This window comes from Pan paniscus, chromosome 14 (assembly GCF_029289425.2).
Source record: "Pan paniscus chromosome 14, NHGRI_mPanPan1-v2.0_pri, whole genome shotgun sequence".
In the NCBI taxonomy this organism is placed as follows: Eukaryota; Metazoa; Chordata; class Mammalia; order Primates; family Hominidae; genus Pan; species Pan paniscus.
This window is the reverse complement of record NC_073263.2, coordinates 3193569-3214788: the sequence shown is the minus strand read 5'-3', so window position 1 is coordinate 3214788 and position 21220 is coordinate 3193569. Positions and strand designations below refer to the sequence as shown.

At 43.4% G+C, this 21220-nt stretch overlaps 1 pseudogene; it reads left to right on the top strand.

Annotated features, from left to right (window-relative positions):
* Window positions 1-6064: 6064 nt before the first annotated feature.
* Window positions 6065-8167, top strand: LOC129393855 (endogenous retrovirus group K member 8 Gag polyprotein-like; annotated as a pseudogene).
* Window positions 8168-21220: the final 13053 nt, after the last annotated feature.

The window sequence follows — 21220 nt, the reverse complement described above, 5'->3', positions numbered from 1 at the left end:
ACCTACTAGCAGTGTTCTGGAACCATATGAGAGGGACCAACGTTGAGACCCTCATAGGAGTGTTCTGGAATCCTGTGTGATGGATAAATATTCACAACACAAGAGGAGTGTTCTGGAATCCCCAGTAAGGAACAAACATTCAGAACCTCGTGGCAGTGTTCTGGAATCCTATGTGAAGGACAAACGTTCAAACCACAGCAAGAGTGTTCCGGAATACTACTTTATGGAGAAACATTCAGACTCTCGTCGCAGTGTTCTGGAATTCTATGTGAGGGAGATACATTCAGAACCCAGCAGCAGTGATCTGGAATCCTAAGTGACGGCCATACATGTAGACCCCAGCAGCAGTGTTCTGGAACCCTGTGTGAGGGACAAACACTGAGACCCCAGCAGCAGTGTTTTGGAATCCTATGTGTGTGACAAATATTCAGAATCTTGTAGCAGTGTTCCAGAATCCTATGTGAGGGACAAACACTGACAATCTAGAAACAGTGTTCTGCAACCCTATGAGAGGGACAGACATTCAGACCACAGCAGGAGTGTTCTGGAATCCTATGTGAGGGACAAACATTCAGACCCTCATATCGCTGTTCTGGATCCTAAGTGAGGGACAAACTTTCAGAAAATCGTAGCAGTGTTCTAGAGTCTAAGAGAGGGACGAATATTCAGACCCTAGTATCACAGTTCTGGATCCTAAGTGAGGGACAAACATTCAGACCACAGCAGAGTGTTCTTGAATCCACAGTGAGGGACAAACTTTCAGACCCTCGTTGCAGTGTTCTGGAATCCTATGGAGTGACAAACATTCAGACAATCATAACAGTGTTCTGGAATCCTGTGTGAAGGAAAAACTTTCAGACTCAAGCAGCAGTGTTCTGGAATCCTATGTGAGGGACAAACATTCAAACAACAGCGGGAGTCTTCTGGAATCCTACGTGAGGGACAAGCATTCAAACAACAGCCGGAGTCTTCTGGAATCCTATGTTATGGACAAACATTCAGATCCTCGTCGCAGTCTTCTGGAATTCTTTGTGAGGGAGGAACACTCAGAATCCTGCAGCATTGTTCTGGAATACCATGAGACGGACATACCTGTAGAACCCTGAAGCCGTGTTATGGAATCCTATGTGAGGGACAAACATTCAGAACCCAGCAGCAGTGTTCTGGAGTCCCATGTGAGGGACAATCATTCAGACCATCGTAGCAGTGTTCTGGAATTCTGTGTGAGGGACAAACCTTCAGACCCTTGTAGCAGTGTTCTGGAATCCTAAGTGACGGACAAACATTTAGACCTCAGCAGAAGTATTCCGGAATCCTATGTGAGTTACAAACATTGAAACAACAGCGGGAGTGTTCTGGAACCCTTTATTGCAAACAAACTTTCAGAACCTCGTCGCAGTGCTCTGGAGTTCTTTGTGAGGGAGAAAGACTCAGAACCCAGCAGCAGTGCTCTGGAATCCTATGTGACAGACACACATGTATACCCCAGCAGCAGTGGTATGGAATCCTATGTGAGGGACAAACATTAAGACCAAGACAGCATTGTTATGGAAAACTATGTGAGGGAAAATCATTCAGACTCTCGTAGCAGTGTTCTGGGATTCTGTGTGAGGAACAAACATTGAGACCCTCGAATGTGTGTTCTGGAATCCTATGTGAGGGGAAAACATTCAGGCCACGGTAGCAGTGTTCTGGAATCCTATGTGAGAGACAAACATTCAGAAACTCATAGCAGTGTTCCAGAATCCCAAGTGAGGGACAACCAGTCTGACAATCGTAGAAGTGTTCTGGAATCCTACATGACTGTCATACATGTAGACCCCAGCAGCAGTGTTCTGGAATTCTATGTGAGAGACAAACATTCAGACTCCAGCAGCAGTGTTTTGGCATCCTATGTGAGGGACAATCATTCAGACCCTCTTAGCAGTGTTCTGGAATTATGAGTGTGGGGCAAACATTCAGACCACAGCAGGATTGTTCTGGAGTCCGATGTGAGGAAAAATCTTTCAGACCCTCTTAACATTGTTCAGGAATCCCATGTGAGGGACAAACATTGAGACCACAGCAGTAGTGTTCTGTAATCCTATGTGAGGGACAAATATTCAGAACTTCATAGCAGTGTTCTGGAATCCTATGTGAGGGACAAACATTGAGAGAACCGTGGCAGTGTTCTGGAATCCTACGTGAGGGAGAAACATTCAGACCGCAGCAGCTGTGTTCTGGAATCCTATGTGAGGGACAATCATTCAGATCCTCATATCAGTGTTCTGGAATTCTGTGTGATTGACAAAGTTTCAGAACCTCATAGCAGTGTTCTGGAATCCTATGTGAGGGACACACATTCAGACCCCAGCAGCAGTGTTCTGGAATCCTATGTGAGGGACAATCATTCAGATCCTCGTCGCAGTGTTCTGGAATCCTATGTGAGGGACACACATTCAGACCCCAGCAGCAGTGTTCTGGAATCCTATGTGAGGGACAATCATTCAGATCCTCATAGCAGTGTTCTGGATTCTGGGTCAGGGACAAACGTTCATACCCTCGTGTCATTATTCTGGAATCCTGTGTGAGGAAAAAACATTCAGACAACAGCAGGATTGTTGTGGAATGCCCGGTGAGGAACAAACATTCAGACCCTCGTAGCAGTGTTCTGGAATCCTATGTGACTGACAAACATTTAGACAGCAGCAGCAGTGTTCTGGAATCCTATGTGAGGGACAATCATTCAAACAACAGCAGGAGTGTTCTGGAATCCTATGTTTCGGAAAATCATTCAGATCCTCGTCGCAGTGTACTGGAATTCTATGTGAGGGCAAACATTCAGACCACAGCAGTAGTGTTCTGGTATCCTACGTGAGGGACAAACATTCAGACCCTCATAGAAGTGTTCAGGAATCCTATGTGAGGAACAAACATTCAGACCACAGCAGGAGTGTTCTGCAATCCCCTGTGAGGAAGAAACATTCATACCCTCGTAATGGTCTTCTGGAATCCTATGTGATGGGCAAACATTTAGATCACAGCAGCAATGTCCTGGAATCCTATGTGAGGGGCAATCATTCAGACACTCGTAGCATTGTTCTGGAATCCTAAGTGAGGGACAAAAATTCAGACAATCCTAGCAGTGTTCTGGAAACCTATGTGTGGGCCAAACATTCGGACCCCAGGGACAGTGTTCTGCAATCCTATGTGAGGGAAAAACACTCAAACAACTGCGGGATTGTTCTGACATCCTATATTATGGACAAACATTCCAACATTCTTCACAGTGATCTGGAGTTCTATGTGAGTGAGAAACACTCAGATCCCAGCAGCAGTGTTCTAGAATCCCATGTGATGGACATACATGTAGACCCCAGCGGAAGTGTTCCAGAATCCTATGTGAGAGACAAAGATTCAGACCCCAGAAGCAGTGTTCTGCAATCCTATGTGAGTGACAATCATTCAGAAATTCGTAACAGTGTTCTGGAATTCTGTGTGTGGGAGAATCATTCAGTCCCTCATAGCAGTGTTCTGGAATTCTGTGTGAGGGAAAAACACTCAGACCCTCGTAGCAGTGTTCTGAAATCCTTTGTGAGGGACATTCAGACAACAGCAGTAGTGTTCTGGAATCCTCTGTGAGGAACAAACGTTTAGACAGTCGTAGCAGTGTTCTGGAATCCTACGTGACAGACAAACTTTTAGACCCCAGCAGCAGTGTTCTGGAATCCTATGCGAGGGACAAACATTCAGACAATGGTAACAGTGTTCTGGAATCCTATGTGAGGGACAAACACTCAGAACCCAGCAGCAGTATTCTTGAATGCTATGTGAGGGACAAACTTTCAGACCACAGCAGGAGTGTTCTGGAATCCTATGTGAGGGACAATCATTCACACCCTCGTAGCAGTGTTCTGGAATTCTGTGTGAGAGACAAACATTCAGACCCTCGTAGCGGTGTTCTGGAATCCAATGTGACGGACAAACATTCAGACCGCCACAGGAGTGTTCTGGAATCCTATGTGAGGGAGAAACATTCAGAACCTAGTAGCAGTGTTCTGGAATCCTATGTGAGGAATAAACACTCGGAACCAAGCAGCAGTGTTCTGGAAAACTATGTAATAGACAAACATTCAGACCAGAGTAGGATTGCTCTGGAATCCTATGTGTTGGACACACATTCAGAACACAGCAGGAGTGTTTTGGAATCCTATGTGAGGGACAAACATACAGACCCTCGTAGCAGTGTTCTGGAATCCAATGTGATTTACAAATATTCAGACCACAGCAAGAGTGTTGTGGAAACTACTGTGAGGAACAAACATTGAGATCCACGTAGCAGTGTTCTGGAATCCTATGTGAAGGACAAACATTTAGACTCCAGCAGGAGTGTTCTGGAATCCCAAGTGTGGTACGAACATTCAGACCATCGTAGCAGTGTTCTGGTACTCTATGTGAAGGACAAACTTTCAGATAATAGTAGGAGTGTTCTGGTATCCTAAGTGAGGGACAAACATAAGAGCCCAGCAGCAGTGTTCTGGAATCCTATGTGATGGACAATCATTCCGAACCTCGTAGCAGTGTCCTGGAATTCTCTTTGAGGGACAAATATTCAGACACTCATAGTAGTATTCCGGAATCCTGTGTGAGGGACATTCAGACGACAGCAGGAGTGTTCTGGAATACCTCGTAAGAAACGAACATGCAGACCCTCGTAGCAGTGTTCTGGAATCCTTTGTGACAGAAAAACATTTTGACCCCAGCGGTAGTGTTCTGGAATCCTATGTGAGGGACAATCATTCAGACCCTCGTAGCAGTGTTCTGGAACCCTATGTGAGGGACAAATACTCAGACCCCAGCAGTAGTGTTTTCGAATCATATGTGTGGGACAAACATTGAAACAACAGCACTAGTGTCCTGGAATCATATGTTTCATGCAAACATTCAGACCCTCGTTGCAATGCTCTGGAATTCTGTGGGGAAAAGCAAGAGAGATCAGATTGTTACTGTGTCTGTGTAGAAAGAAGTAGACATAGGAGTCTCCATTTTGTTCTGTACTAAGAAAAATTCTTCTGCCTTGAGGTTCTGTTAATCTATGACCTTACCCCCAACCCCGTGCTCTCTGAAATATATGCTGTGTCAAACTCAGGGTTAAATGGACTAAGTGTTGTGCAAGATGTGCTTTTTAAACAGATGCTTGAAGGCAGCATGCTCCTTAAGAGTCATCACTACTCCCTAATCTCAAGTACCCAGGGACACAAAATCTGCGGAAGGCCGCAGGGACCTCTGCCTAGGAAAGCCAGGTATTGTCCAAGGTTTCTCCCCATGGGATAGTTTGAAACATGGCCTCATGGGAAGGGAAAGACCTGATCGTCTCCCAGCCCGACACCCGTAAATGGTCTGTGCTGAGGAGGATTAGTATAAGAGGAAGGCATGCCTCTTGCAGTTGAGACAAGAGGAAGGCATCTGTCTCCTGCCCGTCCATGGGCAATGGAATGTCTCGGTATAAAACCCGATTGTACGTTCCATCTACTGAGATAGGGAAAAACCGCCTTAGGGCTGGAGGTGGGACATGAGGGCAGCAATACTGCTTTGTAAAGCATTGAGATGTTTATGTGTATGCATATCTAAAAGCACAGCACTTGATTCTTTACCTTGTCTATGATGCAAAGACCTTTGTTCACGTGTTTCTCTGCTGACCCTCTCCCCACTATTGTCTTATGACCCTGAAACATCCCCCCCTCGGAGAAACACCCACAAATGATCAATAAATACTAAGGGAACTCAGAGGCTGGCGGGATCCTCCATATGCTGAACGCTGGTTCCCTGGGTCCCCTTATTTCTTTCTCTATACTTTGTCTCTGTGTCTTTTTATTTTCCAAGTCTCTCGTTCCACCTAATGAGAAACACCCACAGGTGTGGAGGGGCAACCCACCCCTTCATCTGGTGCCCAACGTGGAGGCTTTTCTCTAGGGTGAAGTTACGCTCGAGCGTGGTCATTGAGGACAAGTCGAAGAGAGATCCCAAGTGCGTCTACAGTCAGACTTACGGTAAGCTTGTGCACTCGGAAGAAGTTAGGGTGATAATGTGGCAAACTAAAAGTAAAACTAAAAGTAAATATGCCTCTTATCTCAGCTTTATTAAAATTATTTTAAAAAGAGGGGGAGTTAGAGTATCTACAAAAAATCTAATCAAGCTATTTCAAATAATAGAAAAATTTTGCCCATGGTTTCCAGAACAAGGAACTTTAGATCTAAAAGATTGGAAAAGAATTGGCAAGGAACTAAAACAAGCAGGAAGGAAGAGTAATATCATTCCACTTACAGTATGGAATGATTGGGCCACTATTAAAGCAGCTTTAGAACCATTTCAAACGGAATAAGATAGTGTTTCAGTTTCTGATGCCCCTGGAAGCTGTGTAATAGATTGTAAAGAAAAGACAAGGAAAAAATCCCAGAAAGAAACGGAAAGTTTACATTGCGAATATGTAGCAGAGCCGGTAATGGCTCAGTCAACGCAAAATGTTGACTATAATCAATTACAGGAGGTGATATATCCTAAAACGTTAAAATTAGAAGGAAAAGGTCCAGAATTAGTGGGGCCATCAGAGTCTAAACCACGAGGGCCAAGTCCTCTTCCAGCAGGTCAGGTGCCCGTAACATTACAACCTCAAACGCAGGTTAGAGAAAATAAGACCCAACTGCCAGTAGCTTATCAATACTGGCCGCTGGCCGAACTTCAGTATCGACCACCCCCAGAAAGTCAGTATGGATATCCAGGAATGCCCCCAGCACCACAGTGCAGGGCACCATACCCTCAGCCGCCCACTAGGAGACTTAATCCTATGGCACCACCTAGTAGACAGGGTAGTGAATTACATGAAATTATTGATAAATCAAGAAAGGAAGGAGATACTGAGGCATGGCAATTCCCAGTAATGTTAGAACCGATGCCACCTGGAGAAGGAGCCCAAGAGGGAGAGCCTCTCACAGTTGAGGCCAGATACAAATCTTTCTCGATAAAAATGCTAAAAGACATGAAAGAGGGAGTAAAACAGTATGGACCCAACTCCCTTTATTTGAGGACATTATTAGATTCCATTGCTCATGGACATAGACTCATTCCTTATGATTGGGAGATTCTGGCAAAATCGTCTCTCTCACCGTCTCAATTTTTTGCAATTTAAGACTTGGTGGATTGATGGTGCACAAGAACAGGTCCGAAGAAATAGGTCTGCCAATCCTCCAGTTAACATAGATGCAGATCAATTATTAGGAACAGGTCAAAATTGGAGCACTATTAGTCAACAAGCATTAATGCAAAATGAGGACATTGAGCAAGTTAGAGCTATCTGCCTTAAAGCCTGGGAAAAAATCCAAGACCCAGGAAGTGCCTGCCCCTCATTTAATACAGTAAGACAAGGTTCAAAAGAGCCCTACCCTGATTTTGTGGCAAGGCTCCAAGATGTTGCTCAAAAGTCAATTGCCAATGAAAAAGCCCTTAAGGTCATAGTGGAGTTGATGGTATACGAAAATGCCAATCCTGAGTGTCAGTCGGCCATTAAGCCATTGAAAGGAAAGTTTCCCGCAGGATCAGATGTAATCTCAGAATATGTAAAAGCCTGTGATGGAATCGGAGGAGGTATGCATAAAGCTATGCTTATGGCTCAAGCAATAACATGAGTTGTTTTAGGAGGACAAGTTAGAACATTTGGAGGGAAATATTATAATTGTGGTCAAATTCATCATTTAAAAAAGAATTGCCCAGTCTTAAATAAACAGAATATAACTATTCAAGCTACTACAACAACAGGTAGAGAGCCACCTGACTTATGTCCAAGATGTAAAAAAGGAAAACATTGGGCTAGTCAATGCCGTTCTAAATTTGATAAAAATAGGCAACCATTGTCAGGAAACGAGCAAAGGGGCCAGCCTCAGGCTCCACAACAAACTGGGGCATTCCCAATTCAGCCATTTGTTCCTCAGGGTTTTCAGGGACAACAACCCCCACTGTCCCAAGTGTTTCAAGGAATAAGCCAGTTACCACAATACAACAATTTTCCCCTGCCACAAGCTGCAGTGCAGAAGTAGATTTATGTACTATACAAGCAGTCTCTCTGCTTCCAGGGGAACCCCCAAATAAAAAATCCCCACAAGGGTATGTGGCCCACTGCCTGAGGGGACTGTAGGACTAATCTTGGGAAGATCAAGTCTAAATCTAAAGGGAGTTCAAATTCATGCTGGTGTGGTTGATTCAGACTATAAAGGCGAAATTCAATTGGTTATTAGCTCTTCAATTCCTTGGAATGCCAGTCCAGGATACAGGATTGCTCAATTATTACTCCTGCCTTATATTAAGGTTGGAAATAGTGAAATAAAAAGAACAGGAGTGTTTGGAAGCACTGATCTGACAGGAAAGGCTGCATATTGGGCAAGTCAGGTCTCAGAAAACAGACCTGTGTGTAAGGCCATTATTCAAGGAAAACAGTTTGAAGGGTTAGTAGACACTGGAGCAGATGTCTCTATCATTGCTTTAAATCACTGGCCAAAAAAATGGCCTAAACAAAAGACTGTTACAGGACTTGTCGGCGTAGGCACAGCCTCAGAAGTGTATCAAAGTAGTGAGATTTTACATTGTTTAGGGCCAGATAATCAAGAAAGTACTGTTCAGCCAATGATTACTTCAATTCCTCTTAATCTGTGGGGTCAAGACTTATTACAACAATGGGGTGCGGAAATCACTATGCCCACTCCATTATATAGCCCCACGAGTCAAAAAATCATGACCAAGATGGGATATATACCAGGAAAGGGACTAGGAATAAAATGAAGATGGCATTAAAGTTCCAGTTGAGGCTAAAATAAATCAAGAAAGAGAAGGAATTAGGGTATCCTTTTTAGGGGCGGCCACTGTAGAGCCTCCTAAACCCATAGCATTAACTTGGAAAAGAGAAAAACTGGTGTGGGTGAATCAGTGGCTGCTACCAAAACAAAAACTGGAGACTTTACATTTATTAGCAAATGAACAATTAGAAAAGGGACATATTGAGCCTTCATTCTCGCCTTGGAATTCTCCTGTGTTTGTAATTCAGAAGAAATCTGGCAAATGGCGTATGTTAACTGACTTAAGGGCCATAAACGCCGTAATTCAACCCATGAGGCCTCTCCAACCCGGGTTGCCCTCTCCGGCCATGATCCCAAAAGACTGGCCTTTAATTATAATTGATCTAAAGGATTGCTTTTTTACCATCCCTCTGGCAGAGCAGGATTGCTAAAAATTTGCCTTTACTATACCAGCCATAAATAATAAAGAACCAGCCACCAGGTTTCAGTGGAAAGTGTTACCTCAGGGAATGCTTAATAGTCCAACTATTTGTCAGACTTTTGTAGGTCGCGCTCTTCAACCAGTTAGAGACAAGTTTTCAGACTGTTATATCATTCATTATTTTGATGATATTTTATGTGCTGCAGAAACAAGAGATAAATTAATTGACTGTTATACATTTCTACAAGCAGAGGTTGCCAACGCAGGACTGGCAATAGCATCTGATAATATCCAAACCTCTACTCCTTTTCATTATTTAGGGATGCAGATAGAAAATAGAAAAATTAAGCCACAAAAAATAGAAAAAAGAAAAGACACATTAAAAACACTAAATGATTTTCAAAAATTGCTAGGAGATATTAATTGGATTTGGCCAACTCTAGGCATTCCTACTTATGCCATGTCAAATTTGTTCTCTATCTTAAGAGGAGACTCAGACTTAAATAGTAAAGAATGTTAACCCCAGAGGCAACAAAAGAAATTAAATTAGTGGAAGAAAAATTTCAGTCAGTGCAAATAAATAGAATAGATCCCTTAGCCCCACTCCAACTTTTGATGTTTGCTACTGCACATTCTCCAACAGGCATCATTGTTCAAGATACTGATCTTGTGGAGTGGTCATTCCTTCCTCACAGTACAGTTAAGACTTTTAAATTGTATTTGGATCAAATAGCTACATTAATTGGTCAGACAAGATTACGAATAATAAAATTATGTGGAAATGACCCAGACAAAATAGTTGTCCCTTTAACCAAGAAACAAATTAGACAAGCCTTTATCAATTCTGGTGCATGGCAAATTGAACTTGCTAATTTTGTGGAAATTATTGATAATCATTACCCGAAAACAAAAATCTTCCAATTTTTTAAAATTAACTACTTGGATTCTACCTAAAATTACCAGATGTGAACCTTTAGAAAATGCTCTAACAGTATTTACTGATGGTTCCAGCAATGGAAAAGCAGCTTACACAGGGCCAAAAGAAAGAGTAATCACAACTCCATTTCAATCGGCTCAAAGAGCAGAGTTGGTTGGAATCAGTGTTCCAAGATTTTGATCAACCTATCAATATTATATCAGATTCTGCATATGTAGTACAGGCTACAAGGGATGTTGAGACAGCTCTAATTAAATATAGCATGGACGATCAGTTAAACCGGCTATTCAATTTATTACAACAAACTGTAAGAAAAAGAAATTTCCCATTTTATATTACTCATATTCGAGCACACACTAATTTACCAGGGCCTTTGACTAAAGCAAATGAACAAGCTGACTTACTGGTATCATCTGCATTCATAAAAGCACAAGAACTTCATGCTTTGACTCATGTAAATGCAGCAGGATTAAAAAACAAATTTGATGTCACATGGAAACAGGCAAAAGATATTGTACAACATTGCACCCAGTGTCAAGTCTTACACCTGCCCACTCAAGAGGCAGGAGTTAATCCCAGCGGTCAGTGTCCTAATGCATTATGGCAAATGGATGTCACACATGTACCTTCATTTGGAAGATTATCATATGTTCATGTAACAGTTGAAACATTCAAATTTCATATGGGCAAGTTGCCAAACAGGAGAAAGTACTTCCCATGTTAAAAAACATTTATTGTCTTGTTGTACTGTAATGGGAGTTCCAGAAAAAATCAAAACTGACAATGGACCAGGATATTGTAGTAAAGCTTTCCAAAAATTCTCAAGTCAATGGAAAATTTCACATACAACAGGAATTCCTTATAATTCCCAAGGACAGGCCATAGTTGAAAGAACTAATAGAACACTCAAAACTCAATTAGTTAAACAAAAAGAAGGAGGAGACAGTAAGGAGTGTACCACTCCTCAGATGCAACTTAATCTAGCACTCTATACTTTAAATTTTTTAAACATTTATAGAAATCAGACTACTATTTCTGCAGAACAACATCTTACTGGTAAAAAGAACAGCCCACATGGAGGAAAACTGATTTGGTGGAAAGATAATAAAAATAAGACATGGGAAACAGGGGAGGTAATAACGTGGGGGAGACGTTTTGCTTGTGTTTCACCAGGAGAAAATCAGCTTCCTGTTTGGATACCTACTAGACATTTGAAGTTCTACAATGAACCCGTTAGAGATGCAAAGAAAAGCGCCTCTACGGAGACGGTAACACCACTTACATGGATGGATAATCCTATAGAATTAAATATTAAGGACAGTGTATGGGTACCTGGCCCCACAGATGATCACTGCCCTGCCAAACCTGAGGAAGAAGGGATGATGATAAATATTTCCATTGGGTATCGTTATTCTCCTATTTGCCTAGGAAGAGCACCAGGATGCTTAATGCCTGCATTCCAAAATTGGTTGGTAGAAGTACCTACTGCCGGTCCTAACAGTAGACTCACTTATCACATGGTAAGCGGGATGTCACTCAGGCCAAGGGTAAATTATTTACAAGACTTTTCTTATCAAAGATCATTAAAATTTAGACCTAAAGGGAAACCTTGCCCCAAGGAAATTCCCAAAGGATCAAAAAATACAGAAGTTTTAGTTTGGGAAGAACGTGTGGCCAATAGTGCGGTGATATTACAAAACAATGAATTCCGAACTGTTATAGATTGGGCACCTCGAGGTCAATTCTACCACAATTGCTCAGGACAAACTCAGTCATGTCCAAGTGCACAAGTGAGTCCAGCTGTTGATAGCGACTTAACAGAAAGTCTAGACAAACATAAGCATAAAAAATTACAGTCTTTCCACCCTTGGGTATGGGGATAAAAAGGAATCTCTACCCCAAGACCAAAAATAATAAGTCCTGTTTCTGGTCCTGAACATCCAGAATTGTGGAGGCTTACTGCAGCCTCATACCACATTAGGATTTGGTCTGGAAATCAAACTTTAGAAACAAGAGATCGTAAGCCATTTTATACTATCTACCTAAATTCCAGTCTAACGGTTCCTTTACGAAGTTGTGTAAAGCCCCCTTATATGCTAGTTGTAGGAAATATAGTTATTAAACCAGACTCTCAAACTATAACCTGTGAAAATTGTAGATTGTTTACTTGCATTGATTCAACTTTTAATTGGCAACACCGTATTCTGCTGGTGAAAGCAAGAGAAGGCGTGTGGATCCCTGTGTCCATGGACCAACCATGGGAGGCCTCGCCATCCGTCCATATTTTGACTGAAGTATTAAAAGGCGTTTTAAATAGATCCAAAAGATTCATTTTTACTTTAATTGCAGTGATTATGGGATTAATTGCAGTCACAGCTATGGCTGCTGTGGCAGGAGTTGCATTGCACTCTTCTGTTCAGTCAGTAAACTTTGTTAATGATTGACAAAAAAATTCTACATGATTGTGGAATTCACAATCTGGTATTGATCAAAAATTGGCAAATCAAATTAATGATCTTAGACAAACTGTCATTTGGATGGGAGACAGACTCATGAGCTTAGAACATCGTTTCCAGTTACAGTGTGACTGGAATACATCAGATTTTCGTATTACACCCCAAATTTATAATGAGTCTGAGCATCACTGGGACATGGTTAGACGTCATCTACAGGGAAGAGAAGATAATCTCACTTTAGACATTTCCAAATTAAAAGAACAAATTTTCAAAGCATCAAAAGCCCATTTAAATTTGGTGCCAGGAACTGAGGCAATTGCAGGAGTTGCTGATGGCCTCGCAAATCTTAACCCTGTCACTTGGGTTAAGACCATCGGAAGTACTACGATTGTAAATCTCATATTAATCCTTGTGTGCCTGTTTTGTCTGTTGTTGGTCTGCAGCTGTACCCAACAGCTCGGAAGAGACAGCGACCATCGAGAATGGGCCATGATGACGATGGCGGTTTTGTCGAAAAGAAAAGGGGGAAATGTGGGGAAAAGCAGGAGAGATCAGATTGTTACTGTGTCTGTGTAGAAAGAAGTAGACATAGGAGACTCCATTTTGTTCTGTTCTAAGAAAAATTATTCTGCCTTGAGATTCTGTTAATCTATGACCTTACTCCCAACCCCGTGCTCTCTGAAATATGTGCTGTGTCAAAATCAGGGTTAAATGGATTAAGTATTGTGCAAGATGTGCTTTGTTAAACAGTTGCTTGAAGGCAGCATGCTCCTTAAGAGTCATCACTACTCCCTAATCTCAAGTACCCAGGGACACAAAAACTGCGGAAGGCCGCAGGGACCTCTGCCTAGGAAAGCCAGGTATTGTCCAAGGTATCTCCCCATGGGATAGTCTGAAATATGGCCTTATGGGAAGGGAAAGACCTGACCGTCCCCCAGCCCGACACCCGTAAATGGTCTGTGCTGAGGAGGATTAGTATAAGAGGAAGGCATGCCTCTTGCAGTTGAGACAAGAGGAAGGCATCTGTCTCCTGCCCGTCCATGGGCAATGGAATGTCGTGGAATAAAACCCGATTGTACGTTCCATCTACTGAGATAGGGAAAAACCGCCTTAGGGCTGGAGGTGGGACATGAGGGCAGCAATACTGCTTTGTAAAGCATTGAGATGTTTATGTGTATGCATATCTAAAAGCACAGCACTTGATTCTTTACCTTGTCTATGATGCAAAGACCTTTGTTCACGTGTTTGTCTGCTGACCCTCTCCCCACTATTGTCTTATGACCCTGACACATCCCCCTCTCGGAGAAACACCCACAAATGATCAATAAATACTAAGGGAACTCAGAGGCTGGCGGGATCCTCCATATGCTGAACGCTGGTTCCCTGGGTCCCCTTATTTCTTTCTCTATACTTTGTCTCTGTGTCTTTTTCTTTTCCAAGTCTCTCATTCCACCTAACAAGAAAAACCCACAGGTGTGGAGGGGCAACCCACCCCTTCAGAATTCTATGTGAGGGAGAAAATTCAGACCCCAGCAGCAGTGTTCTGGAATCCGACGTGAGGGACAATCACTCAGACACTCGTAGCAGTGTTCTGCAATTCTGTGTGAGGACGAACATTCAGATCACGACAGGGATGTTCTGGAATCCTATATGAGAGACAAACATTCGGACCCCAGATGTAGTGTTTTCGAATACTATGTATGGGACAAACATTCAAACAACGGCGGGAGAATTATGGAATTCTATGTTTCGGACAAACATTCAGACCCTCGTAGCATTGTTCTGGAATCCTATGTGACGGACTAACATTTAGACCCTGCAGCAGTGTTCTGGAAACCTATGTGATGGACATGTATGTAGACCCCAGCAGCAGTGTTCTGGAATCCTATGTGATTGACAAATGTTCAGACCCCTGCAGCAGTGTTCTGGAATCCTATGTGATTTGCAATCATTCAGACCCTCATAGCAGTGCTCTGGAATTCTGTGTGAGGGACAAGCATTCAGATCCTTTTAGAAGTTTTCTGGAATCCTATGTGAGGGACAAACATTCAGACCCCTGCAGCAGTGTTCTGGCATCGATGTAAGGGACAATCATTCAGACCCACACACCACTGTTCTGGAATTCTGCTTCAGGGCCAACATTCAGACCACAAAAGGAGTGTTCTGGAATCACCTGTGAGGAACAAACTTTCAGAACCCCGTAGCAGTGTTCTGGAATCCTATGTGTCAGACAAACATTTAAACCCCAGCAGCAGTGTTCTGGAATCTTATGTGAGGGAGAAATATTCAGACAATCGTAGCAGTGTTCTGGAATCCTGTGTGAGGGACAAACTTTCTGATCCAAGCAGCAGTGTTCTGGAATCCTATGTGAGGGACAAACATTCAAACAACAGCGGGAGTGTTCTGGAATCCTACGTTACAGACAAACATTCAGGTTCTCGTCACAGTGTTCTAGAATTCTATGTGAGGGAGAAACACTCAGAACTCAGCTGCAGTGTTCTGGAATCCTATGTGGTGGACATACATGTAGACCCCAGAAGCAGTGCTGTGGAATGCTACGTGAGGAACAATCATTCAGACCCCAGCAGCAGTGTTCTGGAATATTGCCTGAGGGACAATCATTCAGACCCCCGTAGCAGTGTTCTGGAGTCCAGTGTGAGGGACAAATATTCAGATCACAACAGGAGTATTCTGGAATCCTCTATGAAGAACAAACATTCAGGCTATCATAGCAGTGTTCTGGAATCCTATGTGACTGACAAACATTGAGACCCCAGCAGCAGTGTTCTGGAGTGCTATGTGAGGGACAAACATTCAGACACTAGTAGCAGTGTTCTGGAATCCTATATGAGGGGCAAACACAGAACCCAGCAGCATTTTTCTGGGTCCCTATGTGAGGGACAAATACTCGGAACACAGCTTCAGTGTTTTGCCATTTTATGTGAGGGACAAACATTCAGACCCTCATAGAAGTGTTCTGGAATCCTATGTGAGGGACAAACTTTCCGACAATTATAACAGAGTTCTGTAATCCTACGTTAAGGACAAATATTCAGACACTAGTAACAGTGTTCTGGAATGGTATGTGAGGAACACACATTCAGACAATCGTAGCAGTGTTTTGGAATCCTATGTGAGGGACAAACATTCAGAAGCCAGCACAAGTGTTCTGGAATCTTCTGTGAGGGAAAAACATTCAATCAACAGCGGGAGTGTTCTAGAATCCTATGTTATGGACAAACATTCAGACGCTCATCGCAGTGTTCTGAAATTGTGTGTGAGGGAGGAACACTGAGAACCCAGCAGCAGTTTTCTGGAATCCTATATGATGGACGTACTTGTAGACCCCAGCAGCAGTGTTCTAGAATCCTATGTGAGGGACAAACATTCAGACCTTCGTCGAATTGTTCTGGAATCCTATAAGAGGGACAGACACTCAGAAACCAGCAGCAGCATTCAGGAACCCTATGTGAGGGACAAATATTCAGACAACAGCAGGATTGTTCTGGACTCCTATGTGAGTAACATACACTCAGAAAACAGCAGGAGTGTTTTGGAATCCTATGTAAGGGACAAACATTCAGATCCTCATAGCAGTGTCCTGGATTTCTGCGTGAGGGACAAACATTCAGACCCCCATAGCAGTGTTCTGGAATCCTATGTTAGAGAGAAACATTCAGACCACAGCAGGAGTGTTCTGGGATCTCCTGTGAGGAACAAACATTCAGAATCCCCTAACAGTGTTCTGAAATCATATGTGACTGACAAACATTTAGACGCCAGCAGCAGTATTCTGGAATGCAATGTGAGGGACAAATATTGAGACCCTTGTAGCAGTGTTCTGGTATCCTATCTGAGAGACAAACTCTCAGAACCAAGCAGCGGTGTTCTGGAAAATTATGTAAGGGATAAAGATTCAGACCAGATCTGGTATGCTCTGGAATTCTATGTGAGGAACAAACTCTCAGAATACTGCAGGAGTGTTTTGGAATCCTATGTGAGGGACAAACATTCAGACCCTCGTAGCAGTGTTCTGGAATCCCATGTGATTGACATTCAGACCACAGCAGGAGTGTTCTGGAATCCCCTGTGAGGATCCAACATTCAGACCTCTGTAGCAGTGTTCTGGAATCCTAAGTGAGAGACAAACATTTAGACCCCAGCAGCAACGTTCTGGAATCCTATGTGAGGGACAAACATTCAGACCCTCGAAGCAGTGTTCTGGAATCCCATGTGTGGGATAAACATTCAGACAATAGTAGCAGTGTTCTGTAATCCAATGTGAGAGACAAGCATTCAGACCCTCGTCGGAATGCTTTGAATCCTATGTGAGGGACAAACACTGAGACAATCTTAGTACTATTCAGGAATCCTCTGTGAGGTACAAATTTTTAGACCACAGCAGAAGTGTTCTGCAATCCTATTTGAGGGACAAACATTCAAACAACAGAGGGAATCTTCTGGAATCCTATGTTATGGACCAACATTCAGACCCTCGTTGCAGTGTTCTGGAATTCTATGTGACGGAGAAACACGTAGAACCTATCAGCTGTGTTCTGGAATCCTGTGGGAGGGACATACATGTAGACACCAGCAGCGGTGTTCTGGAATCCTATGTGAGGGAAAACATTCAGAACCGAGCAGCAGTGTTCTGGAACTCTGTATGAGGGACAAACATTCAGAACACGACAGGATTGTTCTGCAATCCTATGTGAGGGAGAAACACTGAAAACCGTAAGAGTGTTTTGGAATCCTACATGAGGGCCAAACAATCAAACCCTCATAGCTGTGTTCCGGAATCCTATGTAAGGGGCAAACACTCAGACAATCGTAGCAGTTTTCTGGAATCCTTTGTGAGGGACAAACATTCATTCCCTCGTAGCGGTGTTCGGGAACCCAGTATGAGGGACAAACATTCAGACCACACCGTTCTGGAATCCCCTCTGTGGGAAAAACATTCAGACCCTCGTGGCAGTGTTCTGGAATCCTATGTGACGGACAAAGATTTAGACCACAGCAGCAGTGTTCTGAAATCCTATGTGAGGGACATTCAGACCCTCTTAGCAGTTTTCTGGAATCTTATGTGAGGGACAATCATTCAGACCTCAGCAGGAGTGTTCTGGAAAACCCATGTGAGGGACAAACACTCAGACTACAGCAGGAGTGTTCTGGAATCCCCTGTGAGTGACAAACATTCAGACTGTCGTAGGGGTGTTCTGGAATCCTATGTGACGAACAAACATATAGAATCCAGCAGCACTGTTCTGGAATCCTATGTAGGAGACAAACATTCAGACAATAGTAGCAGTGTTCTGGAATCCTATGTGAGGGGCAAACATTCAAACAACAGCGAGAGTGTTCTGGAATCCTAAGTTATGGACAAACACTCAGACCCTCGTGGCAGTGTTCTGGAATTCTATGTGATGGAGAAACACTCAGAATCCAGCAGCAGTGTTCTGGAATCCTATATGATGGAGATACACGTACACCCCAGCAGCAGTGTCCTGGAATCCTATGTGAGAGACAAACTTTCAGACCCCAGGAGCAGAGTTCTGGAATCCTACATGAGGGATAAACATTCAGACCCTCTTAGCAGTTTTCTTAATCACTATGTCAGGGACAAAGATTCAGACCTCAGCACCATTGTTCTGGAATCCTACATGAGGCTCAAACATTCAGACCCTCGTTGCAGTCTTCTGGAATCCTGTGTGAGAGACAATCATTCAGACAACAGCAGGAGTCTTCTGGAATTCCCTGTGAGAAATAAACACTCAGATCCTCCTAGCAGTGTTCTGGAAACCTATATGATGGACAAACATTTAGACAACTGAAGCAGTGTTATGGAATCACATATGAGAGACAGACATTCAGAAACTTGTACCAGAGTTCTGGAATCCTTTGAGAGGGACAAACATTCAGAACCCAGCAGAAGTGTTCCGGAATCCTATGTGAGGGACAAGCATTCAGACACTGGTAGCAGTGTTCTGGAATCCTATGTGAGAGACAAACACTCCGAACCCAGCAGCATTGTTCTGGAACCCTATGTGAGGGAAAAACATTCATACCACAGAAAGATTGCCCTGGAATCCTATGAGAGGGACAAACACTCAGAACACAGCAGGAGTGTGTTGGAATCCTATGTGAAGGAAAAACATTGAGACCCTCGTAGCAGTGTTCTGGAATCCTATGTGACGGACAAACATTGAGAGCACAGAAGGAGTGTTCTGGAATCCTATGTGAGGGACAAACATTCAGATCCTCGAAGCAGTGTTCTGGAATCTAATGTGAGGGATAAACATTCAAATAATAGCGGGAGTGTTCTGAAATCCTGTGTTGCGGACAAACATTCAGACCATCGTGGCAGTGTTCTGGAATTCTATGTGAGGTAGAAACATTCAGAACACAGCAGCAGTGTTCTGGAAACCTATGTGACGGACATACATGCAGACCCCTGCAGGGGAGTTCTGGAATCCTATGTGAGGGACAAACATTCAGAACACAGCAGCAGTGTTCTGGAAACCTATGTGACGGACATACATGCAGACCCCTGCAGGGGGGTTCTGGAATCCTATGTGAGGGACAAACATTCAGAAGCCTGCAGCAGTGTTATGGAATCTTATGTGAGGGACAATCATTCAGACTCTCGTAGCAGTGTTCTGGAATTCTGGTGAGGGTAAAACATTCAGAACCTCATAGCAATTTTCTGAAATCCTATGTGAGGGACAAACATTGAGAACACAGCAGGAGTGTTCTCAAATCCTCTGTGATGGAAAATCATTCTGACCCTCGTAGCAGTGTTCTGGAATCCTGTGTGAGGGACAAACATTCAGACCCCAACAACAGTGTTCTGGAATCCTATGTGTTGGACAATCATTCAGAACCCCATAGCAGTGCTCTGGAATTCTGTGTGAGGGACAAATATTCAAGCTGTCATTGCAGTGTTCTGGAATCCCGTGTGAGGGACAAACATTCAGACACTGGTAGCAGTGTTCTGGAATCCAACGTGAGGGACAAACATTCAGACAACAGCAGGATTGTTCTGGAATCCTATGTGAGGGACAAGCATTCAGACAATCGTAGCAGTGTTCTGGAATCTCATGTGAGGGACAAACATTCAGACCTTCATAGCAGTGTTCTGGAATGGTATGTGATGGACAAACATTCAGACAATCGTAGCATTGTTCTGGAATCCTATGTGAGGGACAAACATTCAGACACCAGCAGCAGTGTTCTGGAATCCTATGTGAGGGACAAACATACAGACAACAGCTAGAGTGTTCTGGAATCCTATGTTAGGGACAAACATTCAGACGCTCGTTGCAGTGTTCTGGAATTATATGTGATGGAGAAACAGTCAGAACCCAATAGCAGTGTTCTGGAATCCTATCTGACGGACATACATGTAGACCCCAGCAGCAGTGTTTTGGAATCCTATGTGAGGGACAGTCATTCAGACCCTTGTAGCAGTGTTCTGGAATTCTGTGTCAAGCACAAACTTTCAGACCCTCATAGCAGTGTTCTGGAATCCTATGTGAGGGACAGTCATTCAGGCCATAGCAGGAGTGTTCTGTAATCCCCTGTGAGGAACAAACGTCCAGACAGTCGTAGCATTGTTCTGGAATATTATGTGAGGGACAAACATTCAGACAATTGTAGCAGTGTTCAGGAATCCTATGTGAGAGACAAACATTCAAACAACAGCGGGATTGTTCAGGAATCCTATGTTATGGACAAACATTCTGACCCTCGTAGCGGTGTTCTGGAATTCTATGTGAGGGAGAAACACTCAGAACCCAACATCAGTGTTCTGGAATCCTATGCGACGGACATACCTGTAGACCCCAGCAGCTCTATTCTAGGATCCTATGTGAGGGACAAACATTACGACCCCAGCAACAGTGTTCTGGAATCCTATGTGAAGGAAAATCATTCAGACACTCGTACCAGTGTTCTGGAATTCTGTGTGAGGGACAAACATTCTGCCTCCCGTAGCAGTGTTCTGTAGTCCTGTGTGAGGGAAAAACATTGAGACCACAGCAGGAGTGTTCCGGAATCCCCTGTGAGGAACAGACATTGAGACCCTCATAGGAGGGTTCTGGAATCCGGTGTGACGGACAAAAATCTAGACCCCAGCAGCAGTGTTCTGGCATCCTATGTGAGGGACAAACATTCAGACCCTTCGTAGCAGTGTTCTGGAATCCTATGTGAGGGACAAACACTCAGAACCCTGCAGCAGTGTTCTGAAACCCTATGTGACAGACAAATATTCCGATGACAGGAGGATAGTTTTGGAATCCTATGTGAGGGACAAACACTCAGAAAACAGCAGGAGTGTTCTGGAATCCTAAATGAGGGACAATCATTCAGATCGTCATAGCAGTGTTCTACAATTTTGTGTGAGGGACAAACATTCACACCCCAGCAGAAGTGTTGTGGAATCCTAAATGAGGGACAAACATTCAGACCCTCGTAGGAGTGCTCTGGAATAGTGTGTGACGGAGAAACTTTTAGACCCCAGCAGCAGTGTTCTGCAATCCTTTGTAAGGGAAAAACAATCAGACCCTCACAGCTGTGTTCTGGAATC